Below are 16,631 nucleotides of genomic sequence, written 5' to 3' on the forward strand. Positions count from 1 at the left end.
GCTGCCATGGGTGGGATTTTGATTCTGGGTTTGAGGCCCAGTGTGGAGAGTTCTATAGGGTTTAATGGTTGGTTTGTTTTGTTTTTTTCTGTAAAAAGAGATCTTTTCTGTATTATGTTTTTACCAGGAAGGATTCAGGAAATATTTTTCTGAAAAACTGGCTGCTTGGACAAAATGGCTCACAATTTCAGAAAAGGAGATAAAAACCAAAAACAAAACAGTCAACACCATCATCCTTGTTCATTCTAAGACAATGGATTTTAAAGGTAGTGGGGAGTTGTATTCAACTATGTTTGTATACACAATTGACAGGTCATGGATTCAACACTGAGTGATCTAAAGAAAAATAAATTCTGGACCTTCATAAGTTTTAATTCAAGTGACATTCTTTTGCTTAGCCTCTTCACTGCCATCAGATTCTTGATGCTTTGTTGCTTGTGTTCTTACGCTCGAGTATGTTCTCCCTGTCTCTGCCAAGTACCTACCTCTCCAATTCATTCTACCATGAAAGTCCTGACTTAATTTCTTCTTACATTTGTAAGTTTTTTCTTTTTACAAACCACCCAGAGTCCTAGAGTATTTATATTTGATTGGCAACTTCCAGTTTTGTTTGTTTGATTTTAAAAAACCAAGGCAATTAGAAAGTTTTATGGAGTGAAATATTTTATGTGCTGATTTTATGAGTATAACTTTATTGTCATAATCTTAAATGGCAATGACATATATTTTCTCTGCTGCGTGAGTTATTAACAACTTCTAAACTCCTGCCTTCAGAATGATCTTTTTTTTTTAAATTCTGCTTTTCTAAATCTCTTTTAATGATGCCTTCTAGGTAAAGAGATAATTTCATGGGAACTTCTGAAAACAGAGCTTTGTGGCTGAAGCTTTGCTTTGTGACCTACATGTATATTTTGACAATCAAGGTTGTTGAAAAACTTTTGCCCTTCAGGAGAGTAAAATAAATAATTTACAAAGCAGATTTTAACCAAATACCAAAACAGAGATATATTTACCTTGGAATGTAAAGTCTTATTAAATTAAATGCCTAATAATTGAGTCAAATATAAAGCTGCAATTTTCATGGCTGTGGGATGCTGCAGCAGTGAAGGTAATGTTTGCCATGAAAGCAGATTGATCTCCTGCATTCATTTGTGTGCTTCTTTACATTTTATCTGGACAGACCATTCTAGTGACCAGAATCACATCCAGCTTGGTGCTAACTACAGAATTGCACCCCTTGCTTTGTGCTTCTTTATATCCCAAAACTTAGCTTTTCATAAGGTCACATATACCAGGTTTAGCTACATATGCTCAGAAAAAGGAGGGAAAAAAAAGACCAAACCCATAGAAATAAAAACAAAAACAAACAAACAAAAAATCCTAGCAACCAACAAAACTTATTAAACTTATCGAGATTACCTTTCCAGTGTAAGATTATTCTGTAAGGAAGCCCCTGAAGTTTTGTCTAGATTAAAAGACTCTTTAGAATGGGACCTGTAGAATATCCTATTGAAGTTTGTATTCTCCATCTTTGTAAGTTTTACCTTGAAGAATTCTTTTTGTTTTTTACCCTAAAGTTTCTGATACTCCCTTTTACGTAACTGTTTCTTAGTAAACAATAAGAAATTTAGTTGTTTCCCACTATCAGTTGGCTGTAGAAGGATATATTTTGCAGTTGGTGATTCTCAGTCCCAAAACAATAGGCATGATTTCTTTTAAAACTATAGCTTTTTACTTTTTTTTCTTTATATCTCTCATTTAATCTGCTTCTCTGGACTAGATTGACGTCTTTTTATCTATTGTCATATTAGACTTTTTTCTCTATTTATTTTCTTCTCTTGATTCTCTGCATTTTATGTGAGCTTACATTGTTTGATTTGAACTAAAAGTAAAATGCTTTGAACAGAGAATTTCATCCCATTTGAGGTTTATTTACTGTCTGGAGCTCTATTTACCCTGAGCACATGAAAATTATTTCCATGTGAATCTTCATGTAGCATTTGAATTTGGAGCTAAGCTTGACCAACTGCTAGGTAACAACTTTTGACAAAAAAATTATTCATATTTCATTTTTTAGAGCCACAAAAATAATTTACTCTCCTCCAGTAAATATCTTCCTGGAGATTGTGCAGATTTGGCTTTTCACTTTTGACACTTCATTATGTCTTTTTTTTTTTTTTTTCTATCTTTGACAGATTTCTTCTGCCCTGTCTTCATTTCAAATTCATTGCAGTGACTGAACGTTCATTTGAAAAATTAACTTAAAATTACCATATGTCCTCTCTGAACTGAACTGAGTTCTGCTCTTCACTGCTTCCAAATTTCTACAAGAATCTGTTTCTCTAAATAGTTAGCACTTTTATGTGTTGGATAGGAATTCCAAAAGCCCAGTTCTATGACAATTTTGTATTTGAAGTATGACTAAATGAAATAACATAGTTCTTTTTCAGCTTTTAACTTAGTGTTACAAAATTAAAATACAATGGACTTCATAACTGTTGGAATTTTGTGGGTGATTGAGCTGAATATGTGCACTTTTAGTTTAGTAGACAGTAGGAAATGGACATAGAGACAAAACTACCATGTATATCTTCTTTTCTATTTTCATTTTTTCTTACTGTACATCCCACAGCAGTACTCCATTCAAAGTTTGGGCTCAAACAATAGTAGTAGTCTTTCAAAATGTTACCACTGTATTTTAATTTCAAAATGCCCCCTGTATTTTAGAAGTTAACTGCCTTACTTTCTCCAGTAATTGATTTCTAGCTAAACTATTGTTAGGCTTAAAAAAAAATAAAATTTCATTTTCTTTCTTATCTTAGATTATTGTTAGGGATGTATTATTCTTATTCTTCTTTTCCATAATACTTTTCAGATATGTGTTCTTACAGAAACTTAGCAATCACACTTCAGTTCATGATCAGTCCATAATCAGTCTGTGATGTGTTGTGTGTGGTGAGAATGTCACTGACTAAAGAACTTTGCTGTTACTGGCAGTGTCTGAAGAGAGATCATTTTTGTATCACTCTGTGCAGTGTCCAGGTTGTTGGACATGTGTATATGGGCATTCCAAAAAGACAGCACTAAGAGTCTCAGCATAAGGAAAAATGTTTCTGCTTCTCACTAAGGAATCTGACTACTCAGATGTGAAGTAACTCCCCATGCATTTTGCACTATTTTTCAGTTCCATCCAGGGTATAGAAAGGTTCCTCAGATGCCAAGTCCATATGAGCTGATCCTGGGCATCATTTTTTGAAAACTTAAGAATTCCCAATTTGCAATGATGTTTCTGGACTTTGTCTCCTTGACTTCCTTGGAGTCCTTTTGCTTGTAAATGTATCCATGCTGCAAATGCTGTATTACAGAAATTTCAGTTTATGGTGACAATCCTGTGCTTCCTGTTGTTTTGGTCTCATAGTTTTGATCAGTCAGCCAACTAACGTGGAAGACGTGTTTGTGAAAAAATACACCAGAAGCAGCTCAGATATTCTTCATGTAAATGAGGTAGTGACTGAGATATAGAATGTGTGTGACTGTAAAAGGCAACGTTCTTGTAGCTGAGATTAAATTCAGAGATTTTTGGACACTGTTGCATGTTTCAGCAGAAGCCTGCAGAAGGCATGGGGAACAGTTGGATAGTGAGTATTCATTCACTGAGGCAAAAGCAGGTCTAAACAACCATTGCTTTGATGACGCCACAGGCAATGATGTATCAACTAGACCATCTAACTTTTCTATAGGTAGGAACATTTTTTAAATCAACTGGTGTAGCCTTTGATTTTGGGAAGTGTTGAAAACATCCTTCACTGAAGAAGTAATTTCTGCTTCATTTTTTTTTCTGAACAGCTCACAAATCAGTGCAAGGCACATTCACACTCAATGTGAAAAGTCATAGTTCTCCATTTTATGGCAGGGATTTTCATGGACAGACAAGGAAAGTCAGCCTACCTCATCCTTTCTAAAAGATTAATTGCTAGTTCAAAGAAGAAGCATTTTAAAATGTACCTTAATGTAATTTCCTTTGTATTAGTAAAATATTAAGGAAATGTATGGATATGCAGAATTAGGGTCTCTTCCATTGGGAAAGATGTGGTCTTGTGGGACACCTTGCCTTCATGAGGTAAAGCACTGGAGGAGAGACAGTGCCAATGAGCTTGCTTTTTCTTTGCTTTGCTCTTCCAATAGGAAGAGCAAAGTTGGGAGACAAGCAGCCCTATCTATGTGCCAAAACAGTAGATTGTTTAAACTGGCTCTCCTTGAGTCTGTGCTTGTATTTGTTTTTCTAAAGTCTGTGAGATTAGAAACAAGCATTTAAAAAAAAACCCCATGCAGGTGAGTCTGGTAATGGTGCTTCACAAGGCTAAGGTTGATACTGGGGTCCTTTTCTTGTGAGGTGCATTTGCTGACCCATATGGCAAGACACAATTCTAGAACAGAGGGGTACTTTGCACATTTGGTTGCACCTCTCATGCCCTCTTATTAAACAATCATTTACTGTTTATTATGATGGAAAACAATAACGTTTAAAAAAACATAAGTAGCTCAGAGTAAATAGCTGCTTTGCAGGCAGACACTTCCTGAGTTCCCTGGGGTTTCTATCAGCAAACTGTAGTAATGATGCTGATTTGCACAGAGCTATTGTTTCAGCTGTAAATACCTGAATTGATTACCCAGGAGCCCTGGTCTCAGTGTAGCATTGTTTTCCTTTGTTCTTCATTGTGTTAGGTATCCTGCATCGCAGGGGGCCTGTAACCAAGGCAGAGTCACCTTGGGACTCCAAGTATGGTAATCTAAATGAATTCTTTGTTACTGTAAATTACAAACAGAGCAACAGCAGCCTGCTGCCACTTTTATAAATATGTATGGTTTACCTGCCAATGAAATTATGGTGAGAGATAGATCAAAGTGAATTAGTACTTGTCAAGCAAATTTGATTAGTCATTTTGGACTTTAATTTTATTCCTTTTTCTCTGATTTGTGACACAGTAACAAAATTAATGGTTTTGCTCTCCTTATAGGCAAAGCTGTTGATCACACTAAAAGTTGGTTTCAGAAAATGCAGCATTGGCAAGTGATTGTTCTGTACAGACCATCTTGATGCCACATCTGGTGCATATGTAGTTCCCATAGTGGTGGCATGTGCTTGTACATGGTGAGGTGTGAGCTCTGTCTTGTGTGCTTCTGCACAGTGCTGGCTGTGCAACAGAAAACCTCTCCTCTCTTCTAGTTCTTGCAGTAGGACTGCTTTCCTCACCCACCTCTTCTCTCTTTTTCCTCGTACAATGGAAATTTCTTGTTGAGCCTCGCTTTAAAGTGGCTGAAATATTCCAGGAAGCCACCAACCAACCAACCAACCTTCCTTCCGCCGCTTCCGCCACTTCCTTCCTTCCGCCACTTCCTTCCTTCCGCCACTTCCTTCCTTCCGCCACTTCCTTCCTTCCGCCACTTCCTTCCTTCCGCCACTTCCTTCCTTCCGCCACTTCCTTCCTTCCGCCACTTCCTTCCTTCCGCCACTTCCTTTTTCTGGTTTCAGCCTGTAATTATCACTTAGCAAACAAGACCTCTTTATAGCAGGTGGTGTCTCTTCACCTTAAAATGTCTCAGACAATAAATGATCTACCAGACGAAGCAATTATTTTCTACTGTTTTCACATGCCTAGAAAATAACTGAGAACAGGCACTTGAAATATTCCTATGAAGATCAGAGATGAGAATAAAGAAAACCTACCTACATTTGGTAGGGAGAGCCAGGTTTCACAAACAGCTTTTATACTGTGCTGACCCAGATGTGCAGATAGAGCTTAAAGATAGGTGTTAGCCAAGGGGGACTTCTTCCAGAAGAAGCAATGCAAGACAGACATGAGAAATCAGAGGAACTGGGACAAAATAGCAGGAGTTTTCAGTTGTTTTTTCCCTTTTCTTGGTATACTCTGAGGCTAGAATTCATTTATCTTACAGTTGAAAAAATGAAAAAAGGAAACATTTTCATTACTCTTTGTTGCTGGTATTGTTTTGCCAAAGCATCTGAACAGTCCTATACAAGCTTCCTAAAACCAACAATCCCTTGAAATTAATTTTAATAAAACATGAATGATTCTGTGATCGGTACATTACTCAACCCTGCAGCAATAAATTAAGGATACACACCTCAAGGGGAAATCCTGCCCTAAACAATCACATTCCCACAGAGTAGAAGTCTGAGATAATGGAACATTGAAACTGTGAGAAATTAGATCCTGATTCCACAAGCATATGTTAGCAACAATACTGCAAGTAGTCTCCAGTGGCTTTAACTGGCTAACTGCTTATCTCTGCTATAGGAAGAGTCACAGTCATGCCCTTAGTAGATACTTTTCCAGATGCAGTCTCTACTGAATTATTGGCTTTTTTCAATGAAAATACTCATACCATTTCCATGGACAAGTGAGGCAAGTCAGTTTGCCTCATTGTCTTTTAAAAGATGAACTGTAACCATCCCAAATCACAGGTCCCAAGTTTGTAGTCTAGATGTGAAAGGCTTTTGTGCTTGCTTTTACTTTTGCAAAGTAAACAATGGTAAGAGTTAGTAGGTAAGAGGATGCTGTATTTTGTTACACTGTGTTTGGTTTTCTCAAACACTTTGTGGTAGTTGATGCAAACCAAATTACCAGATGAGCATTTAGTGCATCCATTTTATAGGCTAAAAAATTGTGTAACAGTAGCCAGAACCAACACATAAAAAGCTATGGGCTTGCAAGGGGATGCTGTAGTAAGCAGCTTGTGTTTGATAACTGCTGAGCCCTTGGGGATCGTGTTTACTCTCCAGGGACTTAGATATCCTCACAGACTTTATCAGTGAGATTATTTGCTGAGTTAACAAAATGCTAATCTTCAGGCATTTCTACTAGTCTAGGGAATTTCTCCAGCTAACACAGGGAATCGCAGAGTAGGGACAAGAGTTTTCTCCACACTGCTGTTTCTCCTGGCGAGCAGACTCAGGAACTCCTCCTGCCGTGGTGCGGTGTGGGGCTCCCGCAGCGGTGTGCTGGCAGGCTGCTGCAGGGCAGCTCCTGCACGCAGCAGATGGCAAGGAGATCCAGCCCAAGCTCTGGGCGAACTTCAGAATGCTCAATTTTGTCATCCTGCTTTAGTTTAGTACTTAGCTCCTCAAGAGAAATATCATCTGTGCCTCTGCCTTTGATTTTATCTACAGCAGCAGTGTAACTTCCTGACTGAGGCATCTGGTTATTTCAAAACAACAAATAACAAGTGTTATTAACATAGAAGTTGTGCTGTTGTTTTCTTATACGCCTCTTGTGGCCAAGCAAGGACTAACATGAATTTAAAAAGAAAAAATAATAAAAATCTAAGGGTGTTTAGTCCATCTGGACGCATAAAAGTACTGTCTACAGCTAAATATCATGCAGCAGGAACAAAGAATGGAAAACATGTAACCCAAAATAACTCATTAAACGAAACTAGGTTTACTTCAGATATATTTTCTGTAGCTGAATTACCTTTGTCAGGCTTTGACCAGGATGATCACAAGACTAATTCATCAATGCCTTTTATTCCAGTAGTATCAACAATTACTTGCTTTTCAAAAGGTTTTGATAATTGTTACAGGCTTAAATACATATTTAGAGTCAAACTGGTTGTGTAGAAACAGGTTTTTTAGGATTTCAATTCAAGAAACATATATGGGATAAATTACGGTGTTTGGATATCATCCAACTGCTGTATCCTAGACAGTAATGTTTGGTCCAGATTCTTATACTTTTGCCAAGCTCCACTGATAAGGTAAGGATTATTTTGGCCTGTGGAGACTATATGAACTAAAATTAGGTTTTGTATGAGAAAACAAAAAACATTACTATACCAGTTGAAAAATTACTTTGGTGTTGGAAAGGGAATTTTAGTACACTTAAAAAATATATGGTTATTGAATTACATTGAGAAGAAAAACACCTTTTTAAAAGAGAAACAAGAGAAATTATTTCTGTTGTTTATACTCTTTCAAAGAACCACATATCATGTTGAAATGGAGGTCAGGGAATTTGCTGTCCTACCAGGAAGGAAAACAGCATTCTGAGAAGAAGTCTCAAGTGACAGTAGCATATCAGCTGTTCATCAGTGAGTGTGCCAGGTTAGGCTTGGCTGCCTACCCCATTATCCTGCTTGTTCCTGTGTCTGCTGCTTCAGTGGAGCTGGCTTCTCTGGTGGCCCACAGCTGAAGAGTTTTAAATGGCAGCACAAGGTCAGGGAAGTTCTCTTGGACATGACTTTTTACTAATTAGTATCTAAAAATATTCCAACCTGTCAGGATTGCAGGTGGACAGATGCTATTCCAGTAACCATGGTGGATGAGACTGAGACAAGTTTTCAGGATAGATTAGCAGATGGCAAAGGAAACAATTGTTTTTTTAAGCTTAATGAACCCAGAAGCCTCTTTGCTCAGAAGTGTGTGAGTTTGTTGGGTTTTTTTGAGATAGCTGGTAGCAGAGTGATGTTGTGTTTTGTTACAAGTTGGGGAGTTGAAGCTGCATGTGAGGCTTTAGGCTGATGGGATCTCTGCTTGACACAGAGGTTGGGTGCAAAATACTGCCAAGCTGCTACAGCTGCACTTGGCACACGCAGCATCCTCTGCAGGTATAGGCCAGTTATACCATGGCAGAATGACAAATGAGGAAGTCATTATGTCTGGGTTTATGAGGGCTTTCTGAATTAGTTACAAGTTGAGGATTGTGTGCCATAATTGTTTCTTTCATTAACCAGGAGCATCATTTTAATGCTTGCTGCCAGTTTTGTACCTTTTTAGGATTGCCTTTTTCTCAGTTATTATTTTGTATATGGGAGACACTTGTGAAGAAATAGAAGTCATCCTACCCATTCAGAAATTTTCCAATAATGCTATAGTCAGTAAGCATTGAGATGTCTGCATTTTCCTGACCTTGCAGGTGGCAGAAGGCTGCTGTGATACCAGATGTTAGGCTAAAATAAGAAATAGAAAGAGACGTTATTGGGACACAAATTGCATGGTTTTTACTGCTAGAATTTAATTCAAAAATGTACTATATAGCTTGTCTCTGAGACTCCAGAGTGTTTATTAGAATATTAAATTTTATATTTAAGATTTTCAGGCTTAAAACTGTTCTATTGTACATGTACTAATGATCGTGTTTGTGCTCTAAATCTGAAGGATTGAGAACTTTATCTAAGAGTATAAACTAACAATCCTGGAACTTAAACAACATCACCTGATTCTTCATTAACAGGTGATGTTCTGGTCACTTTTTGCCAATTAAGTAGATGCTGAAGGGACATACTTTTCCCTTCAGTTCCCATTGTGCTTTTGAATCCTCACAAGTTGCTTCAAATAGAAATAATGAGAAAGCTGCAAATAAGGGTTGATGATGTTAATTTTTAGGAGAAGGCGGCCCACACTCTGAATTTCAAAAATATAAATTATATTTGCTAAATATTCCTTTTTCATATTGATTGCTAGAAAATTGAAATTACAAAAAAAAGTACCAACATTTGTGTTTATTTATAACTTGTGTTTTTCTCCAGCAAATCACAAGCATGCTTACACAAAATGTAATTTTGTGCCTTCTTTGCTGCAGTGGAACCATACTCCCGTGCAGTGGAATTAATATAGTTAGTTCAGTACAACAGTGCCAATGCTTATTTCTTTGGAAATCCTTTCCTTCAGATACATTGCTGAAGAGTTAGGAGAACTGCATTAAAAGTATGTTGCTAAGTAAATCCAGATATATGACCAGTGGTAATGTCATACTGTTCCTAAAATGTCACACTGTTCCTAAAATTTTAATGTGTGTAGAGAAATCTGTGTAATTCTCCATCTTTGCTAGACCAAAAGAACAGCAAAGACACATTATAGAATGAAGCCTGAATATTTCCTGAGATCTGAGAAGATCTGAGAAGTTTGAGATTTTTAATGCATATCAACCTATGTACTTTACTGATTTTTCTGACTTATGTGGAGTAACTGCAAAGTTAGTTGGTTTTGTTTCTATACTTTGAGGCCACTTTGTCTAAATTTCTAAATAGTATTTGCTTTCCTCTCTATTATTATTGTTAATTTCTTGCTGTGCTAATGGCCAAATTATTCTGTAAAAAACGTGTTTTCCTCTTCTGTGGCTGCATATACAAACAGAGTATGTGTGTTTTTGTGAGCAAGTGCATGTGCATTTGCACATTTGTGCAGGTGTATGGGTGTATAGCATATGCAAGTAGATGTATAAATACTTGCATTTACATATGCATATTTATACATGTGCTTATGAATGAAATTCTTTAATAAGGAGCTAAAAATATAAACTGGTTAGATTTGTTTATCTTTGATTTTGTTTTGTTTTTTAAATACATACCAATGATGATTCACATTCTTTTACTGGCATATTTATTTCAAATCTGAACTAATTGGCAGATTACTTTGGTTTTTAAGGCTATTAGCAGTTGCTTTGCCTTTCACAATAGGAAGGTTAAGGCTGTGTAAAAGAATGCAACAAATATGATACGTGATCAAAGGTAACAGCAGCCCAGAGTAGATGAGGTGTCCATGGAACACTAAAAGATTAAAGGAGGGTAAAAGGCTAAGGAAGACCAGCTGGCTCTGTAACATATTACTGTTCAGAGTGCATTACTGCTAAATTGAAAAACGGGTTCAAGCTGCAGGTTTCCAGGACACTGCAGAGTGGAATGCATACCAAATGTGGTTACTTCAGCCTGGGTAAAGAGTAAGGGAACATGAACTGCTGAATGTTATTGGAATTGTGAGCAGCTGTTTGCTCTTTCTCTTGGGCATAGGTTAAGGATAGGGACAAAGCACAAAAATCAAGAGAGAGGAAATGGATAAACCCAGACAGACTTTGGAGGCACTGTAATCCCTTATCAATTGTAAAGTAGGAATGATGTATCTCCTTTTCTTTCTTGAAAATTATTTATTTTATATGCATGCTATCAGAATAAACCTACACAACATGAGCAGGGACTTTCTGACATTTCTGACACCCACTGAGAAAGGGTGGTTCTCTTAGCTTGGAAGTACAGATCTGCTCCTTTAACCCCTCTCTTATCACAAATGTCTGTGTAACCTAAAGCCCATCTGTGGCCTACTGCCACAGGGTTATAAACAATGTCAGCAAGAGTTAGGGAAAAGATGATGCCAAGTGTCCAGTCTAGATCTGGGTAAGCTTGCATTCATGTTCTCTCTCTCAAACAGAGTTCCTCTGTGATCTTCAAAAACTTTCACTGTCTCATCTGAGCTGGAGGTCCCCATCAGCAGAATAGGAATGAGTCTGTTGTGCGTGGCCTACAGATTGTGAGAAGACATTTCTGATTAAAGTTAGGGCTACACAAAAGTGTGGTTTATGTTCTGTGGTATTTCTGTAATAGCATATCAGTAAACAGAATAGTTTAAAAACACCCAAAACAGCTGCCAATTGGAAATGACACGTAAAGGTCTCCTTCATAACTATGAAATGTTGGTCAGTGTAGCCACACACATAGCAAAAGCAAGAGATCATTCTCAAAATGGGATTTTTCCTTTATTTTTTTTTCCATATCCATTGAATGGAACTAAAAAAAGTTAATTTGAAATCAAATTAGCTAATTTTTTCACCATGCCAAAATAGCAGGCATTCATATGAGGAACGTGAATTCTTCCACAGCAGAAAGGCTGTGTATTCCCTGGTGGACACTTAGCACTTCTGTTCTCTAGGGGAATGTATTACTTACAGTGCAAGATATCAGTGAGTATGGCTTTTAAACTGTATTTTAAAACTATTCTTTCTGCTTTTTATTTTTGTGGTTTGTTGTAAATTGGCTTTCAGCTCTTCATGTGATTAGATCAAACTTTGCTGGGTACAGCCATCTTTATCTACTTTCTGGCACGACAATTTCAAAGTAATTTACCCAAAAAGCATCTTTAGTGCAAGCAGCAATGTGCAAAGAGCAGATTAAGTTTCATTATTTACCCCTCATATCAAGCAAGACGCAGGAGATATATAAAAATAAAACTTAAAAAAATACTTTTAAAAATAATTAATACTGCAGAAGAAAGAACAGTTTGTCTTCTGCTCTTTGAAAAAAATGAGATTGCATGTTAATGTAATTTTAATGTATTCATTGACCTCCAATGTATCTGTCAGAGACTAAAAAAAGTCTTGAAAGTTAAAGTTTCTTAACACTTTAAAATTAAACATAACATTTTTTAAATCACAGTAGTAAATATGAAACTATCCTTTAACAGATCACTAATTAGATTACTGGTACTACCTACTTAGCCTACAGACTTATCATATGATGTTCTTAGTGCCTCCCTTTAAACTCTTTAAAAATGCAGAGAAATTACAGCAGTCATCAATGAAATTTTAACCATTTACTGAAGTAGCAACTTACTAGGGTAAATAAAGTGGCATTAATATGAAAGGCTGATATTGCAACCTAAATGAAAACATAAAGGTCTCTATTATAGATTTTTTTCTTCAAGGATATTAGTGTATTATTATTACTTAAGCACTATAAAAAGCTGGTTTTATATTGGTCTGCGTTGCAAAGTATACATATCTTTTATAATTGCAGTTCTTATGGCTAAATATGTGTCACAGCCATGACAGTGTGGCACAACTGGCAGTGTGATATTCTGGATTGGATCCTGGAATGCAGGGCACTGCCCTGAACCAATGCATTGCTAGAGGAAGATATGGTTAGGGTAGAAAAAAGAAAAGCCAGTTGAGACTTCTCAGACTTTTCCTTTACCAGAGGTCTTTAGCATTTCTTTCAGTCTGTGTGGGCAGATCTCTTTTCTGGCATCATGATGTCTGATCTCGTCTTTGCCTCTTCTAAGATTGTTTTTATGCTGGTTTTTTCAGCCTGTACACACTGAATGATGGGAGATAGGTGGGAGTAAAGAGCAAGTGGCAATACATCCTGGTCCCTTTGCGCCTGGCTCTTTTAACACAAGTGAACTGTCTTTCAATAAATAAAGAAAAGCGGGGAAAGTGACTTATATTATTCTTTTCAGCAGCTGAAGCAGCTCCTAGTATTCCCTTGGGGCTTTCAAAAACACTGTTGTGATGTTGTCAACAAAGGAAAGATAGCACAGCAAACGGAATGCACTGCTCTTGTTCATCTGTATGTGGACTGATGCAGCACTGGAGTGGCAGCTGCTGCCTTTCCCCAGCAATGAGTTCTATGGCTGAGTGTAGGGTAGCCATGACAATCCCTTATCATCCCTTTTAAAAACAGCATAAATTTAAAAATAATATGGAGCTTTATTAATTATTAACACTAAATTGTAAGCACGATAGTGTCCAAGTGAGTCTGGGCTGGGAGAATAATGAGATTTCTGTTCCAGAAAATATTTTTTGTTTGATTTCCTGACACGTGGTCAAGCTGATCTGCTGTTTGAATTCTTGTCCAAACTTATGGTCACAAGCTAAGAAGTGGACTTAAGGCAGAAAGTGGTGGCAACCCAGAATGAGGACAAAGCTTTAAGTTGTGGAACAAAAAAAGATAGCAATACTTTGCTTTTGTACATTATGAGCTTCAGAAAAACACTAAGATGGTTACAATAAGAGGGAGAACAAATAATAAGACCTATTAAGCTTAGGGGTGCTAGCTCTCCCAAGTCTGTAAAGAGTGAATAACTCCCTTTGTGTGGCCTAGTATAAAACATACCTTTGTAATTACTCAACTGCAACTCTTCTTGGACATGAGAAATCTTGGTGTTTTGCTGTGACCCCTATCATACAACCAGGATATACTAAGAGTAATGGAAGGTCATCCCTGTAGATATCCCTCTGTGGTGGGTTAGACTTGGTGAAAAGCCACACTCCCACCCAGCTGCTTGCTTACTCCCTCTCTGCTGGAAAGGAAGAACTGGAGGAAGAAAGCTCATGGGTCAAGATAAAGACAGAAACATCCTTTACCAGTTACTGTAATGGGAAAAATTGACTTCAATTTGGAGAAGATTAACCTAGTTTGTTGCAAATTAAAATGAATATTTAATTAACAAAGGCAAGAATCTGTCACAATTCCTCTTCATAATGCTTGCTGCTCTTCAGATAAAGAGTATTTCCCTGTTGCTGCAGACAAACATTTTTCTCATTGTCACATGTTTATCTTACTCCTGAGATCTGGCAGAAAAGAGAAGGGCACACTTTCAGAAACAGTGGTTGGATTCATGTGGAGAATTAAAAACAAATGCAGATATGTATTGAAAGGCAGGATGAATGAGTTGAAGCTATTTAAAACAATAATGGGGAGAAGTGTTTTGGTATGGCAGGTGACAATTTAAGAAGCAAATTATTTTAACACTGCCCAAGTCTGCCCTTTCTTCTGGGTGGCTGTTGCATTCCCAGGATTATGCCAGTATTAGCACTGGCTGCTCTGGCTCCATTCATTTCCCAAGTAAAAACTACAGTGGCCATTCTGAGTGACTGCTTTCACAAGCAGAGGTAGTTCTGAGACATGTTGCATCCCTTCATGTTGGTATATGAGGACTGACCTTGGCAATTATTGTCATCTTCCAGATCTTTCTCACCTGTCATCCCTGCTGGAAGCAGGCTTAACACAAATACTGCTTCAACAGCTGCAGGTTGCTGAATGGCTCAGTAATGATCAGCAGCTTCACTGAGTGGCTCTTTCTCTGTCTTTCAGTGCTTGGTTACAGCTGTTCTATAGCTGCCACAGGACTACAGCTGTTGTGCAATGAAGTCATTGCCCCCTAGAATTTGAGAACTCAATTATAATGTAATACATGTGTACATATGTATATCCTTCCAAAAATTAAGGAGATAGATCAAATATTTGTGATAGTATGTGAATTATTGTAATTGTTCCCTATCTTAAAAAGAATACCCTGATATAATATGCTTCATAATTTATATAATCTACTATACAGATTATGTCTTCTTGTTTTCATCAAAAGACTATGAGAGTAGAAAAGTCAAGCACTCCAAAACTGGAAAATAAGAAATCTTAAAGGAGGTTGACCACATTTTTTCCCCTCAAAATTCTTTCAAAAATAATTTCAATTTTCAAAAAGTTTAAAGTAACTATTTTTCTTTTTATTAAAAGTGAAGGATCCAAAATATTTTATTAATGAATGCTGATGCAAAGCCTTGTGGCAGCAGGAAGTCTATTTTTCTAATATCCTTGCTGTTCTCTATTGTTTTAGCACTGTCATTCATGCAATTTTATATCACTAGGACAAGGGGCTATGGTCCATCGTGGAAGAATCCACGATGTGATTGTGAATGCTCTTCTGGAAAATAACAGTTGAGTGTGTTGTGGTAGCAAAACAGTTGTTTACAGTGAAAATCATGCCAATATATTTGGCATGTTTGATCTGGATGAAAGTCTTAGACTTCATTCTTGCTTAGTTGACATCTGGACTTTGGGTTCTATTTGAAGTAGGGTTTTTTGGCTAATTTTGTTATTTAACTTCTTAAATGGAAGGCATTAGTGAAGTTCTGTTGGGTTAATTTGTTAAGCAGAAGACCTGGTACCAGCCTTAATATTGAAATCTCCTGTTTTTTTAAAAAACTAAAAGCAAAGGTGTGTTAGTAGTTTTAGTGGCATTTATCTTAGAAAAATACAGAAAATTACTGGAAAAAAAAAAAAGGAAGTGCAAGAATGCTGTCTCTAGGGAAGAATAAATAAACCTCTATATTGCATGAACTCTTGCAATGGCATTTGGTGCTCATCTAGAAATAGAAAAGTCAGTGTAGGAGAAAAAACCAAACAGCTGTTTAGCTGCACAACATAATGATAGTGCTTTACGCTTTCTTTTTTTACATGCATTTTAAGAGTCATGGAGTTACTAATGCAAGCTGGGCACTTAATGCTTGCCTCAGTGAACTCACAGTGAATTTCAAACTGCCAAAAATGGAAATTGAGAATAATTGTAACTAAAAAAACCCCAATTTTTAAGATAACACTTCACCTTAAACTTGCATATGAACACAATATCACAATACATTGCAAGAAATTCTAGAAAGCTTTATCTAGTTTGTATGTATTTAATTTCAAATGCTTTAAAATATATTCAGATTTTTCTGAATCTAAATGTAGTTCACTCGTAGCAAGTCATCTGGGACAAGTGTGCAGGCTATTCCACCTCAATTAGAGCAGCTATGCATATCTACTGTCTTAGTGTGATTATTCTGAACAGATTAAGTCAGTAGTTTTCCCAACAAAGATTGCAAAATACTTCACCCAAGAGCATCACTCATTCTTTTTAATGGTTTCATACCCCTATACAGGTTTTGCTTGTTCAGTGTCTCACATCACTAAATCTTTCATCTGATTGACTTCTTCAATATTAGACATCTCAGATAAAGCTTTTCCATTTTGATTACTACCTACAATAGGCAGCATTTCACTATTTTAACTGCATTCACCCAAAATGTGCCTTGTCATAATAGGCCTGTGTTTAAAATCCTAGTCATCCCTGAATGACTTGTATCTCATAAATTGGTCTTAACACCTACCAACACCAATTTTATTGTTAGAAAATACATGAGCTAGATGTCAGTACAGATGAAGGAAGGACGACTTATATTCTGATGCCCTTTGTGGCAAACTGTTTAACACATAAATGAAAAGCATTTCAATGCTGTCAG

General features: G+C 36.9%; 1 protein-coding gene across 1 annotated transcript in view; it reads left to right on the forward strand.

The window, feature by feature from the left end:
* Window positions 1-16,631, forward strand: part of PRKN (parkin RBR E3 ubiquitin protein ligase) — a 674,035-nt gene that overhangs the window by 342,732 nt on the left and 314,672 nt on the right. The gene's annotated exons all lie outside the window — the stretch shown is intronic.

The sequence above is a fragment of the Agelaius phoeniceus genome, chromosome 3 (assembly GCF_051311805.1).
Source record: "Agelaius phoeniceus isolate bAgePho1 chromosome 3, bAgePho1.hap1, whole genome shotgun sequence".
In the NCBI taxonomy this organism is placed as follows: Eukaryota; Metazoa; Chordata; class Aves; order Passeriformes; family Icteridae; genus Agelaius; species Agelaius phoeniceus.